Source organism: Heloderma suspectum, chromosome 6 (genome assembly GCF_057233095.1).
Source record: "Heloderma suspectum isolate Gila_16-S chromosome 6, 16-S_ref, whole genome shotgun sequence".
Classification (NCBI taxonomy): domain Eukaryota; kingdom Metazoa; phylum Chordata; class Lepidosauria; order Squamata; family Helodermatidae; genus Heloderma; species Heloderma suspectum.
In genome coordinates this window covers 95737573-95752012 of record NC_139463.1, presented here as the reverse complement: position 1 = coordinate 95752012, position 14440 = coordinate 95737573, and the positions used below count along the sequence as shown (strand labels likewise).

Below are 14440 nucleotides of genomic sequence, written 5' to 3'. Positions count from 1 at the left end.
AGACTCCCCTTGACCTATTGTTGGCTAGTTTATTGGGAGCTGTTGGGTATATTGTGCCAGCTGGTTCTAATGGTTAAATCTTCATACTTCATTCCTATTATTGTTTCTGTTGTGGTTTAATTGTGTTTCATGTTTTTACTTTTGTCTGCTGCCTTTGGAGGTCTAACTTTAAAAAGTGGCCTATACATCTTTTAAAGAAAGAAAGAAAGAAAGAAACAAACAAACAAACAAACAGAAATAAGGACATAATATCAAAGCAATAACACAAGAATGGCAATCAGCAAATGCAATTTGACCAGGATCCTAAACCTGCATATCTCCACTAAAACGCCCTCCAGACCATCTGGTTTAAAGCATCCTAAACCATCCCAGCTTTCCTGGTTATTTTAGATTGCCTAGCATTTTAGAATAGAAATAATACATATCTGTCCATCTGATGCAGTGGGTTACAGGTGAACTGGAAAAGAGGAAAGAACGAGAGAGAGAGAGAGAGAGAGAGAGAGAGAGGGAAAAACACATGAAGATAATAGGAAGGGGAGATAGAAAAATGTGGGATTTGGTAAAGAGTGGATTCCAGGATCCTTGCCTATCCAGCTGAACCGGAAAAGTTGAAAAGAGGAAAGAAAGAGAGAGCGAGAAATGGAGGGGGAAAGGAAAAATAAAACAATAAGAAGGGCAAATAGAGTGAAGTGTGAAGCCTTCTTAGAAGTGAGCCTGAACATGCTTTATATTGATCACAGACAGGAGCATATCTTTTCATTATTTTCAATAACTTTCAGTCATTTTCATCATGCTCATCATTTTGGAAACACGCAAGTGGACATGTAGATTATTCCACTTTACATGACTGCCCAAACCCTGTCTCAGGGAAAGCTCATCAGTGCTTCCTGGTTTTGTTTTCCTTGCTTCATAAGCACATCCAATCTTCTGCAAATATATTAAGGATTTGTCAGCTGCTATGCCAGTTTCTTATCACAGTATTCTAGGTTACAAGCACTATGAAAGTTACACCCTGGCAGTCATGACTTGCATCAGGAAAAGAGGACACTTCGACCCCAAAGTGATTTCTCTTCCTACCTCTGAATATTTAAAGAGTCTAGACTTTGCCACTATTGTTATCCATAGTAGTCCATTGTCGCTGCTCTAATATTTACTGAAGCAGGCAGTTCCTTGGGGCTCGTAAGTCCATATTGACATTGGCTGCCATCACCGCCAGGTAGTGGACCCTAAAATGGACTCTAGCTTTTGTTCTGTCAAACTTGTCACAAGGATTCCACCAACAATGTCCTTGTCATGACTCCTGCTGTTCCATCACACCCAGCTCCCCTGAGAACGAGCAACCCTTCCATCTTGTCATAGCAAATTCCATAGTGTGATTATGTGCTGTGTGAAGAACAGCTTCCTTTTTGGACTGATGTGAATCCCCCATCAACCAGCTTCATTGGATGACCCCAGTTTTTTTCATCATGGGATATCTTTTTCTTCCTTTCCACTTTCTCCATGTTCTGCATAGTTTTACACACCTTGATCTTATCCCCCCTTTCTTGCCTTTTTCCTAAGCTAAAAAGCCCCAAACATTGTAACCCTTCCTCATAGGGCAGTTGCTTCAGCTCCTTGATCATTTTGGTTGCCCTTTTGTGCACCATTTCCAGTATTGCAATATCATTTTTGAAATGTGGTGACCAGAACTATACATAATATTCCAAATGTGGTTGTACCATAGACTTGTTCAAGGTCATTATGATCTTGGCTGGTTTAGTTTTGATTACGTTCCTAATGATCCCCAACATGGAATTTGCTATTTTCTTATCATCCACACCCATGCCAACATTTTCACTGAGTGATTGACCACATACCCTAGATTCTTTTCTTGGTCAGCCACTGCCAACTCGGATGCCGTAACTGCATATATAAAGTTAGGATTTTTTGTCCTGATGTGCATCTCTTTACATGTGTTTACACTCAACAATTACCTTGAACCACGGTTGCCATTTTTTGCCCATTTCCCCCCACTTTGGAGAGGTTGTTTTGGAGCTCTTCAGTGACCCTTTTTGTTTAAACCAACATATATAATTAGCTGTTTTCAGTGAGTTTTGCCACCTCACTGCTCACTCCTAAATACAGATCATGCCTGAAGAATTTTAAAAACACTGGTTCAAATGCAGATCCTTGGGGCAATTATTGTTTACATCCCTCCATTTTAAAAACTGCCCATTTATTCCTCTTATCTTCTTCCTGTTCTTTGACCAGTTACGTACCCATCTTCTCTTATCCCATGGCAGCCACGTCTGCTTAGGAGTTTTTGTTCAGGGACTTCATGAAAAGCTTTTTGGAAGCCCAAGTAAATAATGAGAGAATCTACACTGGAGCCTCTTTCATTTCTGAGGCACTGTTGTGCTTGTATTTTTTGATACCACAGTTGTTCCTCAGTGGGCTGGGCACGTGTCAGCAAATACCATACTGTATACTTTGTGTTAATAATGCCTTTCTTTGCTACAAAATAATATGCAGTACTGCAATTGTAGGAGAAATGAGTGGTGCATTCAAGGCCACATGAGAAGAGTTGTATCACTATATAATGCAAGTTTATGTCACTTGTTTTCTATTGGCTCCATTGTGTTAGAACTGGAAGGTGCTTGTAAGATGATTCTTGCTGTCTCAGGGCTTCTTCTTCTTCTTCTTTTAACATTTATTAATGCATGCACACCAACAAAGGTCCACCTTATTTTAATTGGAGAAAAGAGGGTTTTTACACTGTGATTGCAGTCTGTTCTGTTGACGGTTGTATCTTTTTAAAACATCCTCCCCTTTCGTCCCGAGTTGCAGTACTTTTAACACACTCCTGAAGTTATACTACATGGAAACTGCAAGACATACAATCAGCATCATGATGGTAATTTGAAGAAATCCATGGTATCAGGACAGAAATAGCATAAGGAGAACAATCTCGGGACTGTGTCATGTGCCACATGAGTTAGCCAGGAATTGTAAAGACAGAAAAAAATCCTGATGGAAATTGGCCCAGTGTCTACCAGATAGCTGCTATCCACATATTTGTTGAGAGTCTCAAAGAACTCTAAACGGTTAGTGACACAGGACTTCTTTTGCAAAGAGGAAGCAAGAGAGTGGGCAGGAACTGGCATGCTCACTCCTGGCTGCTCACAAGCAACCCATGGTGAACAAACCATAGGTTGTTTAATTGTCTGAACTGGGATGTTGCGATGAAGAACTGTGCCTTGAGAAGGGAAGATTGAAGGGAGTTATAATGGTGCTCATCAAGTACTTGAAAAGTTGTCACAGAGAGGAAGGCCAGGATCTCTTCTTGATCATCCCAGAGTGCAGGACATGGAATAATGGGCTCAAGTTACAGGAAACCAGATTCCGGCTGAACATCAGGAAAAACTTCCTGACTGTTAGAGCAATATGACAATGGAACCAATTACCTAGGGAGGTGGTGGGCTCTCCTACACTGGAGGCATTCAAGATGAAGCTGGACAGCCATCTGTCAGGGATGCTTTGACTTGGATTCTTGTGTTGAGCAGGGAGTTGGGCTTGATGGCCTTATAGGCCCCTTCCAACCCTACTATTCTATGATTCTTTGTTGAACTTCTGTTAGTGACAAAGTATTGTGCCTCAAATCTTAACAGCATTTGTATTCTGCCCAATGCCTGTCTGTTCTCTGAGCTATTAGCAATAAGTTGTACAACTAAAAAGATTAAAACAAGCACAAAATCAAAACATAATAAACCAAACAGAATGTAAATTAAAATAAATGGCACCACCAGCAGCAAAACACATGAACAGCAGAACTTAAGTCACTGAAAGGTCGTAGGCTTAAAACATCTGGGAAAATAGAAAGGTCTCATCTAGTGCCAAAAAGATCATAATGTGGGTTGGTAGGTAAGCTTCTCTGAGGAGGGCATTCAATATCTGAGGCAGAACTGTCCTGGATTTGAGGAATAGCTGACCTTGCTCTATTGGACTTGCTGGTAGGGATGTTGGAGAACTCCGCCATGGACTCCAGTGAGGCCGGATTCTTTGGGACGGACCAACTGGAGCCAGATGCGGCAGCGGCTCATCTTCTGGCCACTGCCGGGCTGCTGTGGCCGCAAATGGCGGCCGTCGTAGCGGCTGCCATTTGAATGCCTGCATTAGGCTGTGATAGGCTACGTAAATACTTACGTAGCCTATCACGGCCTAATGCAAGGATGCAAATGGCGGCTGCTACGATGGCTGCCATTTGCGGCTGCAGCAGCCTGGTGGCTCCGTGGCCTTGCCGCGGAGCGGAGCAGAGCGGAGCTGGCTGGGGATGATTCCGGGGGGAGGGAAGGATTGCCTCCCCCCCACCGCAGATGCCCCGGACCAGAACAAGGTAAGGGATTCGTACATCCCTACTTGCTGGGAAGAGTATTGAAAAAATGCTAATCTGCCTCTCTTAAAACAATATAAGGTGTCATATTATGAAATGCAAATACCAAGTTGTTATTAAATAATTAAGAATTTGAAAATGGAATTAAGGAAAAAGTAGTAATTGCATTTAAGATAAGGTTCACAAGCAAGTTCACCATCAGTTCTGGGTAATTAGCATTAAAAATAACAGTCAAGTTGATCTCGACAGTATCCAGACAGAAAATGCTAAGTTAAAGCTGTATCACTTGAGCCAAAAAGATATTTGAGTAATGGATAGGTGTAAGACTGTATTATTCCAGGTCAAAATGTATTTAAGGTTTTCACTTATCAATTAATGAGCAATAAATAAATAAATATGTGCATATTATACACATGAAAAAGCTTGGTATGTCTAGAAACATTCAGAAAGTTGAATTGGCAAATTTTGAGTAAGGACTTATCTTCTCAAAGGTATAATTCAAAATTAGGGATGGTGTGGGCACCCATTTCGGTCTGCAAATCTGTCAGACCGCTGGTGCCCGCACCCTCGTGCTGTGCCCGCTGAGCTCCCCCTCACTCGCTGTCCCTCCAGGCTGCAGTCGAGCCCCCCCATGCACTTGGTAAGCAGCCCGCAACTTACCCAGGCCTGTTCGTCTGTGTCCTGATGGCCATTTTTTTTTAAAAAAACATGGCGATTGGCAGCACTTGCCCATAGACTTATACGCAAAATAGTGCTGTGAAACTAGGATATATGGGTGATCCACAGCAAGTCTATGTGCCCACATGCTCTGATGGTCAGGGGAAGGGGGCACGGAGCATGGTTTCCTGGCTCCGAGGTTGTAGCACTGTCCTCAACCTCAGAGGCAGGAAATGGAACAAACCTGTGGCCCCTCAGATGCTGTTGAGGGGCCACAGGATTGCTCTCCCAGACTGTGAGCTCTGCTTTATGGGTAGTAGATAATATTATATATGAGATAATGTGTACACAAAGAAGTATAAATATGTGCTGATTTAAAAATGTGGTAGCTTCCTATTAGAAGCTCACCAGGTCTGTGTCCCTATCAGCTGAATAGCTATTCAGTATTGAATAGGGAACTTGTTACTAAGAATGAGAGCTCTCCCTTTTAAGCTATTAAGACTAAAGATCTTTAGCAAGGCTCTGTTTAACAACAAAAATGTTATGTCATTTTATGCAACTCATATTTTAATGTGATGCTACAAGTATATTTCTCATAAAATGAAAAATGAATCCAAACCTTTTTCTTTACTAATTCTTGCTAGTACAAAAACAAAATTAAGTCCACATAAAACAATTTTAATATACACTTTGTTTGAAGTAGTCAGTGGCTTCCTAAATACTTGAAAAATGGATTGATAACTAGGGATGGGTGAACCCCTGTGCCCACACTGCTCACCGAAACCCGCCACCTGTCTGGCCCTGGCAGGTGTGCAGAAGAAGTCACTGGAGAACTTCACATGAAGTTCTGAAAAGGTCTGTGGAGGCTGATTCAGCTGCATAGGTCTTGTAATGGATTCTAATCTCAGCCATTTATTTATTTATTTATTTATTTATTTATTTATTGCATTTATACCCCGCCTTTCTTCCTCTTGCAAGGAACTCAAGGCGGCTTACATTATCCTCCTCCTCTCCATTTTATCCTCACAACAACAACCCTGTGAGGTGGATTGGGCTGAGAGTCTGTGACTGGCCCAAAGTCACCCAGTGAGCTTTCATGGCCGAGTGGGGACTAGAACCCAGATCTCCCAGCTCCTAGTCCAACACTCTTGCCACTACACCACACTGGCTCTCTGGGCTGCGATTGTTTCCTAGGAGACCTGCTGCAGCCCAAGGATTCAGCAACAGAGTGGGTGTTACAATGTTGGAGGGTGTGGGGAGGCTTGCAGTACCTTTGCTCCTCTAAATGGCTCCTGCCAGTGGAGGCTGGTGGCTCCGATGTCAGTGGGGCTGTGGATCCTCTCTGGGCTTCAGTCAGCGCGAGTCAGAGCTCTAAAGCAGCTATCCAAGGTGCTGAACCTATTTGGGGGATAGGGTTCAGCACCAGGGTCAGCTCCTTTAAATACAGCCACACTAACACCAGTGCCGCCAGCCTCCACCGCTTCCTTCATCTGCCATCGGAGCTAGGGATGTGCGAACTCACCTCCGTCTGGTTCTCCGGACACCTGCTCAGCCCCTGCCCCTGCTTGCCGGTCCCTGGACTGCACTCGAGCCCCTCCCACACTCTATTTGTGTGTATACGAAACGTGCATTTTTGCAAAAATGCACATTTTTGCATACGCGAATATGCACATTTGCAAAAATGCGCCTTTTGCACTTGTGCAAATATGAGCATTTTTGCGATCGCCATTTTATTTCTAAAAAAATGGCGGCCATGAAGCTTGAGAAGGCTGCCAGGGTGAGTGCAGGCCATTTGCTGAGCGCAGGCAGGGGGCGAGCAGGGGCAGGGGCTAGACGAGCAGGGCTTGGGGGTGCGGGCTGGAGTGGTTCCGCTGGAATCTCGGACTGAATCAGGTGCCTGCACCATCCCTAATCAGAGCCAGAAACTGTAATTGACATCGACAGCAGCCCAATGACGAAGCCCTGGCTTAGGCACCATTTCCAGGTTAGGACATTCAGAGGCTGAGTGTCAGCTGGAACATCTGATAACTAGGGGAAAGTTATTGCCCCACCCTATTAACTCTTACCTGCTTTACTGTATTTTAAGTAGGCCTGTGCGGGGACCCCCCGATCTGACACAGAAGCCACTTCGGACGTGGGCCTGATTCAGCTTGGGCTGAATCTGAATCCCGCTTCGGGAGCCCCCGAACACCGTTGCGCAACCCCCCGGCTCCTTATCTGGGCCTCCTCCTCCTGCTCCTCCACCGCCTTCGCCGCTGTTACCGCCACCGCTGTTGCTGTCACCGCTATCACTGCCACCGTCATGGCTGCCCGCTGCCGCCAGCTCCTGAGCACTGGACGTGCGCTGGCTCTTGTTGCAGGGAGTCACCATTTTAAAATGGCGACTCCCTGCAACAACAGCCAGCGCGCATCCAGGGCTCAGGAGCTGGCGGCAGTGGCAGGTGGCCCTGACAAAATGGCGACTCCCTGCGAGAGCCAGCATGTGCCCAGGGCTCAGGAGCTGGCGGCCGCGGGTGGCGACGACTGCAGCAGTGATGGTGGCTCCTGTGAGTCACTTCAAGTAAGGCGCTGGAGGCACTGGCATGGCTAGGCCAAGGCGCCGAAGCTCCAAAGCGCACTGAGTGCTTTGGAGAGCTCCCGACCTGCTTTGCCTTGGAAGGGGCCCGAAATGGCCTGAAGCAGCCCACTTCAACTCAGGGTTCAGGCGTCGGGCTGAAGCGGTGTACAGCCCTAATTTTAACTATATCGTTACTTGCCTTGAGGGTGTCAGTGAATTGTTGTTGTTCAGTCGTTCAGTCGTGTCCGACTCTTTGTGACCCCATGGACCATAGCACGCCAGGCCTTCCTGTCCTGCGCTCTCTCCCGGAGCGTGCTCAAGTTCATATTCATTGCATCAGTGATGCTATCTAGCCATCTCATCCTCTGCCGTCCCCTTCTCCTTTTGCCTTCAGTCTTTCCCAGCATCAGGGTCTTTTCCAGGGAGTTTTCTCTTCGCATTAGGTGGCCAAAATATTGGAGCTTCAGCTTCAGTATCTGTCCTTCCAATGAGCAGTCAGGGTTGATTTCCTTTAGGATGGACTGATTTGACCTCCTTGCAGTCCAGGGGACTCGTAAGAGTCTTCTCCAGCACCACAGTTCGAAAGCATCAATTCTTCGGCGCTCAGCCTTCCTTATAGTCCAGCTCTCACAGCCATACATTACTACTGGGAAAACCATAGCTTTGATTAGATGGACCTTTGTCGGCAAGGTGATGTCTCTGCTTCTTACTATGCTGTCTAGGTCAGTGAATAGGCAGGTATAAATATCCCCCACAAAATGAATAGATAATATATAGATAAGAAATTTCCTTGGAAAGCGCATGTCTGTCAAATGCAGCACAGCAACAGTATTTGAATAGGTATTACACATGCATAGGATTTCAGCTCAATCCTGCAATTTTATACATGTCTACTTAGAAGTAAATTCCACTGAGTTCAATGAGGCTTACTCCAAACTAAGGGCACAATCCTATGGGGATAGGCAGCCGCCTCCAAACTTGGAGGTGACCGCCTATCCAATGCAGGGCAGGAGAAGCATGGAGGGGATCGTTCCCTCTGCACTTCTCCTTCCCTGCATTTGCGGCTAGACAGCCGATTTCAGCTGTCTAGCCACAGGAAGGCGGAGTGGGGGAGGAAGCTGCTGGATGACACACTGGATGTGGCGTACTGGCATTTCCGCTTTCCCTGCCCTGGAATGCCCCCCCAAACACCCTGTTTTGGCCACTCTGCACTCCAGCACAGAAGGGGGGGGAACCGACCTCGGAGCGCAGGTTCCCAGGTCACTTCCCGGGAAACCAGATATCCTATGGCTCTCTAGCCACTGACCAGCAGCCATATTGCTCCCTAAGTCTATTATCTATTTAAAAGATTTTTAACCTGTCTTTTAGGGTACACTGCCCCCCTAAGGTGGCTTATAATATTGCAGAAACATTAACATACAAATCACAATTTTACACACACACACACACACACACACACGCACAGCCATCATTACCAGCAGCAGCTAATGATTTTTAAGCACTAAATGCAGACTGGAAGAAATGTGTCTTCAGTAGGGATGTTGCGGGAGTCTGAGAGGGGGTGGAGTCTGGCAGACTCCCGCCTGCTCAGCCTCCTGGCCTCCCATCCACAGACCACCACCACTCACCCTCTTTGTTTGGTTCCTTGGTTGAGCTGCTGGCTGGTCTACGGGAGCCAGGCAGGCAACACATGGCCTCCTGACTCCTCAGCAAGCCTCCAGTTTGCCAAAAAGGGCGGCTCATTGGCCATAAAGCAGCCATTTTTTATGCAAATGGCAGTCATAAAGTGGACATTTACACAATATTACAGGTGTGAATGGGGCATTCATGCCTATGATCTTATGTCAATGGTTGCTTTACCACCGCCATTTGCGTAAAACGTCTTTGATGTAAACCAACGAGCCGTCATTGATATGCAAAATATAAATAGGCATAGGTGTGTGTGTTGGCCATCCCTAGTCTTCAGTTTTATTTTTGTGAAAGCCAGCAGTGATGAGGCCCCAGGTATATCCATGGGAAGGGCATCCAAAGGTATGGGGATGACCGTATCCCTAGTGGCTCTTGCTAGTGGGTCAGAGACTAGGGCCTCTGATGCTGATCTTCATGCTTGGGAATGCTCATACAGCTATAGGTGGCACTTCAGATCATGTGGTCCCAAAGCATTTAGACCCTGCATTTTAGGGCTTTAAGGCCAAAACTAAGATTTGCTATTGGGCCTGGAAACGAACAGCCAGCCAAGGTAAATAATACAGAATAGGAATAAAATGAACTGAATGCTTTGCACCCACAAGCATTCTAGCTGCCGTATTCTGTATCTGTTGCACTTCCTAAATCACCTTCAAGGGCAGCCATACATAGAGCACATTACAATAATCTAACCTGGACGTAATGTGTCACTGCAGCCAGGTCAGCCATGCAGCTGCCAAACCAGCCTAAGTTGGTAAAAAGCACTCCTGGCAGCGGACACCACTGGCACCTCCAGACAGTGCACCTGGCCCTTCGGGAGAGTGTGACCCCAGCCAGAACCTGATCTAAACCTCCATCGAGATTAGCAGATTTTCCAACACACAATACTTCCACCTTATCCAGATTAAGTTCCAGCTTGTTAGTATTCATTCATTCCAGTACTTCTCTCAGATGTCTGTTCAGCGTTACAACTACCTCCCTGGTATTAGATGCTAGAAAAGGGACATAGAACTGTGTGTCACGCGCATATTGATGGAATTTCAACCCAAGCCTTTGGATGACTTCTCCCACCAGATTCATGAAGATGTTAAAAAGCATGGGGGATAAGACAGAACCTTGAGATAGAACCCAAGCAACAATAGCCAAGGGGAGGAGCAAAAGTCCACCAGAACCACCTTCTGCATTTGTTTCCCCAGGAAGTACTGGAGCCACTGCAACACCATACCCCCAAGTCCCATCTCAGAGAGTTGGTCCAGAAGGATACCATGGTAAATGGTATCCAAAGCCATTGATAGGTCTAGGAGAACCTATAGAGTCACACTCCTTCCATCCATTCCCCCATGTAAATCATCCACCAGGGTGACTGAAGCAGTTTTTGTCCCAAACTCAGGGGAGAAGCCAGACTGAAATGGAACTAAATCATCAGGGTCATCCCAAAGTGCTTAGAATTTACATGACACCACTTGCTGCAAGAACTTGCTCAGTATAGGTAGATTTGAAACTGGACAATAATTATCCATTGCCAAGGGATATAGACCTGACTTCTTCAACAGTGGTTTTACTGCTGCTTCCTTCAGGACCACTGGAATTACCTCATCTCTTAATGAGGCATTGACCACTTCTGATATTCTTCTTGTAAGCCCAGCCCTGGTAGACTTCACTAGCCAGAATATAGGATTATGGCCTAAATATATTTTCATGTGTTCCTCTGAGTAAATGTTAGGGTAAAAAAAGATGGAGATTACTATATTTGAACATTCAGGTTTAATTCTGAAAATTCAGGTCAATTTTAAATTTGTAAAAAACTTTGTTCAAAGTTTCAAATTTAGTCAAAGAGGTGGTGGTAGAATCCCTGGCTGTCAGCTCTGGCATTTCTTTCTTCCTGAGCTCTATTGTCACCACACCAGACCTCAAAGCACAACCTCCTAAAATCTCCGGTTTTCTTATGTTGATGGATCAGAAATTTACATGACTGGATTGGAGCTGGGAGATATGGTTGTTGTTGCTGTGATGGGGGCCGAGAAGCTTATCTGTCAGAGAGGCTTGAATGAGTCTTGCTTCCACTATGATCAGCTTAGAAGAATTTTTCCCCACCCACACATAAAATATGGCTTTGGTTAAATCAGGGAAGGCAAATATGGAGGATGTCACTTTCAAATCAGCACATAGCTTGGCTTTCTTGCTTAAGAAACTTGGAATGGTAATCCAAACTCTTTCTGGAACTATGCAGCCGCTCCTAGAATGGGACACCTTTTTTGTTTTGTTTTTGTTCAGCTTTTCATTTGTAACATGGTAGCACCCATTTAATGTGAGTTTATCACCTCCAAGGATATTAAAATGTGGTATCTTAAGAAGGACCCTGTCTTAGGTGATGGGGTGGGACTGGAAAATCTCTTAATTTTCAGAGGCTTTGCTGTTCTCTGTCTCTCCCAGTGCAGAAACATTCCCAATAAATTGATGGCCTCTTACCTGCTTGTGAGCTAGCAGCACCTGAGGAAATTTTTAAAAAGGAAGTTATTTCAGGTAAGGAACACAGCAGAGGCAGAAAACAGCATTGTACGTAGGAGCAAGGGTGAAAGATCCTGGTAACAACGGTACCATTTGGATGGTCCTATCCTGGCTTATTAAACCAAGATTTACACAAGCTTTAGTTGCTCAGACAAAGAGCCTCTTTACATAGGTCATGACAAACTGAAAGTATGAGAAAACCGGAAAGCATCCAAAATGGATCCCCAAAGACAGTACTAGTCTCAAGGTGCTGGAAAAATAGTTTATTCCTTAAGAAGCCCAACACATTTGGCCCAATATATTATTTGGGGCCTTCCTCAGGTGCTATAACAAGACACAATGCATTTAATTAATATGTCACAGATAAAACTACACAGTACAATAAATGAATACGCACTGGAAGATGTACACTTACAATTCTTAAAAATCCTTCCAAGAACTTTGCCAGGTCTCTCTCATGTATTTGAAGACAGGCAAGTAAAATCATAGTTGAAGGCAATGTATTACTTATCTTACAGCAGACGTTACCAATCTACTACACAGATGTTAATCATAACTCGAGATTAAATGTCAGGAATGCTCTGGGTGTTTTGCAACACTGAAGGGGAATGCCTCCAGATGCAAGGTCTCAGTTACATGAGAGGGAACATGTGGAGCTAACGCCTTATTTTTTTTTAAAAAGCCACTCTATTTCTTTGCTGCTTAAGATTTTATACTTTTCTGTATTTACTTTTTGTACTGTCCAGAAGTTTATTTCCATGGCGTCGTATATCTGTTCCATAAAATGACTGACGAATGGGGTGCCCAGTCTTCTGTTCCCAATATTACAGTGGTGCTCTCCATTTTTTTCTCGAGAGCTTGGGATGTCTTGTCCACATATAATATTTTACAAGGTCGCTGGATTACATATACCATATTGCTGGTGTTACATCTGGTGAAATGCTCAAAGAAGACCTTCAAATACAGTCATTTTATGGGTATATTTGTGGAATACACAATGTCCACAGGAATGATGACCTACAGGTGCTATTATTCCTGGTGTGTACGTGCGTGCGTGCGTGCATGCGTGTGTATAGTTGGTTTGTTCTCATTAAAATTTCCCCTAAGGTGCAATTGTGTGCATGTTTAGATGGAAAAGTCCTAAATGCTGTCTGGGGAATGCTGGGAATTGTAGGACTTCTTTTCTGTCTAAACATGCATAGGATTGGACATATTTTTAGTTCTTTTAAAGGAGATTAGTGGCTTGTCCTGATAGCCCAGTATATCTTGTAAAATGAGCCAGAACTTCTTTATATTTCCTCATAAACTGTTGGTTACATGATTAAATGTTAGGTTACAGGTCAAATGGCTTGACAGTGTTTTATCTTGTTCTCTTAAATGGTCACGTCATGCTGTCACTGAGGCCATTCCCAAACTGTTGCTCACAACTTTCCTAGGGTAACCCCTGTCTATTGTTTATTCAATAGCTGGGATTCATGTAAAAACCTGTTTTCAGATGAAGAATTCCGCTTCAATAGACGGAATTGTCCAGAAGGTAGATTTTCCTTAAGGCACAGTCCTATGCATGTTTAGACAGAAAAAAGGCCTACAACTCCCAGCATGCCACAGTTTTATGTTTGGTCCAAAGCATTAAACTATGGTTACCAGCTTCAGAACAAACAGGATATTGAAGACAGTTGAATATCTTGGCTTGTTTCGAAGTAACTGTAATTTCCTGATTCCAGAGTGTGGGCAATTAGAGACTTCCTAATTTAATTGTAGCTTGTGGTGAAGAGAGGAGTGAAGGGCCTGCATGACTGGCCAATTGTTGTTGTTGTTGTTCAGTCGTTAAGTCCTGTCCAACTCTTCGTGACCCCATGGACCATAGCATGCCAGGCCTTCCTGTCCTCCGCTCTCTCCCAGAGCGTGCTCAAGTTCATGTCTGGCCAATAGGCTTGCGTATATCATGGTTTAGTAAGCCAAGTATGAGAGGGAAACCTCCAGTGGAAATGGGCTGTCTCATCTCAGCTCTAGGTTGGCCATATGTTTAAAATAAAAAGAGGCTGTGTTACATGTTACTCCATGTTTTTTTAATCACATTATCGCAAAGTTTCTTCCAAATTATTTCCCAGAAATTATGATTAGTTGTTCACATAAAGTCAACTACAGTGATTAAGATAACCATAGAACCACTCTTGGTGAAAGCTAAGGAGCTATCCTACCTCTTGCTTGCTGGTCCTCCAGGTATGACCACCTTTGAGGTTAACAGTTGTCTGCTGTGTTATAAGCATCCTGACCACAGTGGATTACTGGGAGCCATAACACATTGTCTGAGTTGTGATCAGTCCAGTCAGTTCTAACATATTATGGCCTTGTCAGAAACAAGCCAGGTCCCAATTAATTTCCACACCTGTCCCTCCCAGTGGAAAGGTGCAAAAGCTCTATTTTCCAGGAACAGGAAGTTGGTCCAAAGTCCATCTGATCCCTCTGCTAAAACATTTACAGTTAAAGAATAACAACACCCACCCTGCAAATAAGGAGAAGCTGGTAATGATTCTCTGGTTGTGAAGCAGTGCCTTAGGCAGAAAGAGCCCTTTGGCCTGCACCAAAGGCTCTCCCCCCTGAGAAGGTGCCTGCACTGTATTACCTGGGAGGGCAGGAGAATAAAGCAAACTCAAACTGGA

The 14440-nt window shown here is 44.5% G+C and overlaps 1 protein-coding gene across 3 annotated transcripts in view; it reads right to left on the bottom strand.

The window, feature by feature from the left end:
- LOC146341920 (serine protease 33-like) overlaps positions 1-14130 on the bottom strand; it is a 34097-nt gene extending 19967 nt beyond the window's left edge. For 2 of the 3 annotated variants that reach the window (XM_084805257.1, XM_084805256.1), the window contains exon 1: positions 2259-2396. The gene's annotated coding sequence lies outside the window, so the exon portion shown is untranslated. Of the gene's footprint in view, positions 1-2258; positions 2397-13978 lie in introns of those variants that run through there. The other variant, XM_084805258.1, reaches the window with a different exon arrangement.
- Positions 14131-14440: the final 310 nt, after the last annotated feature.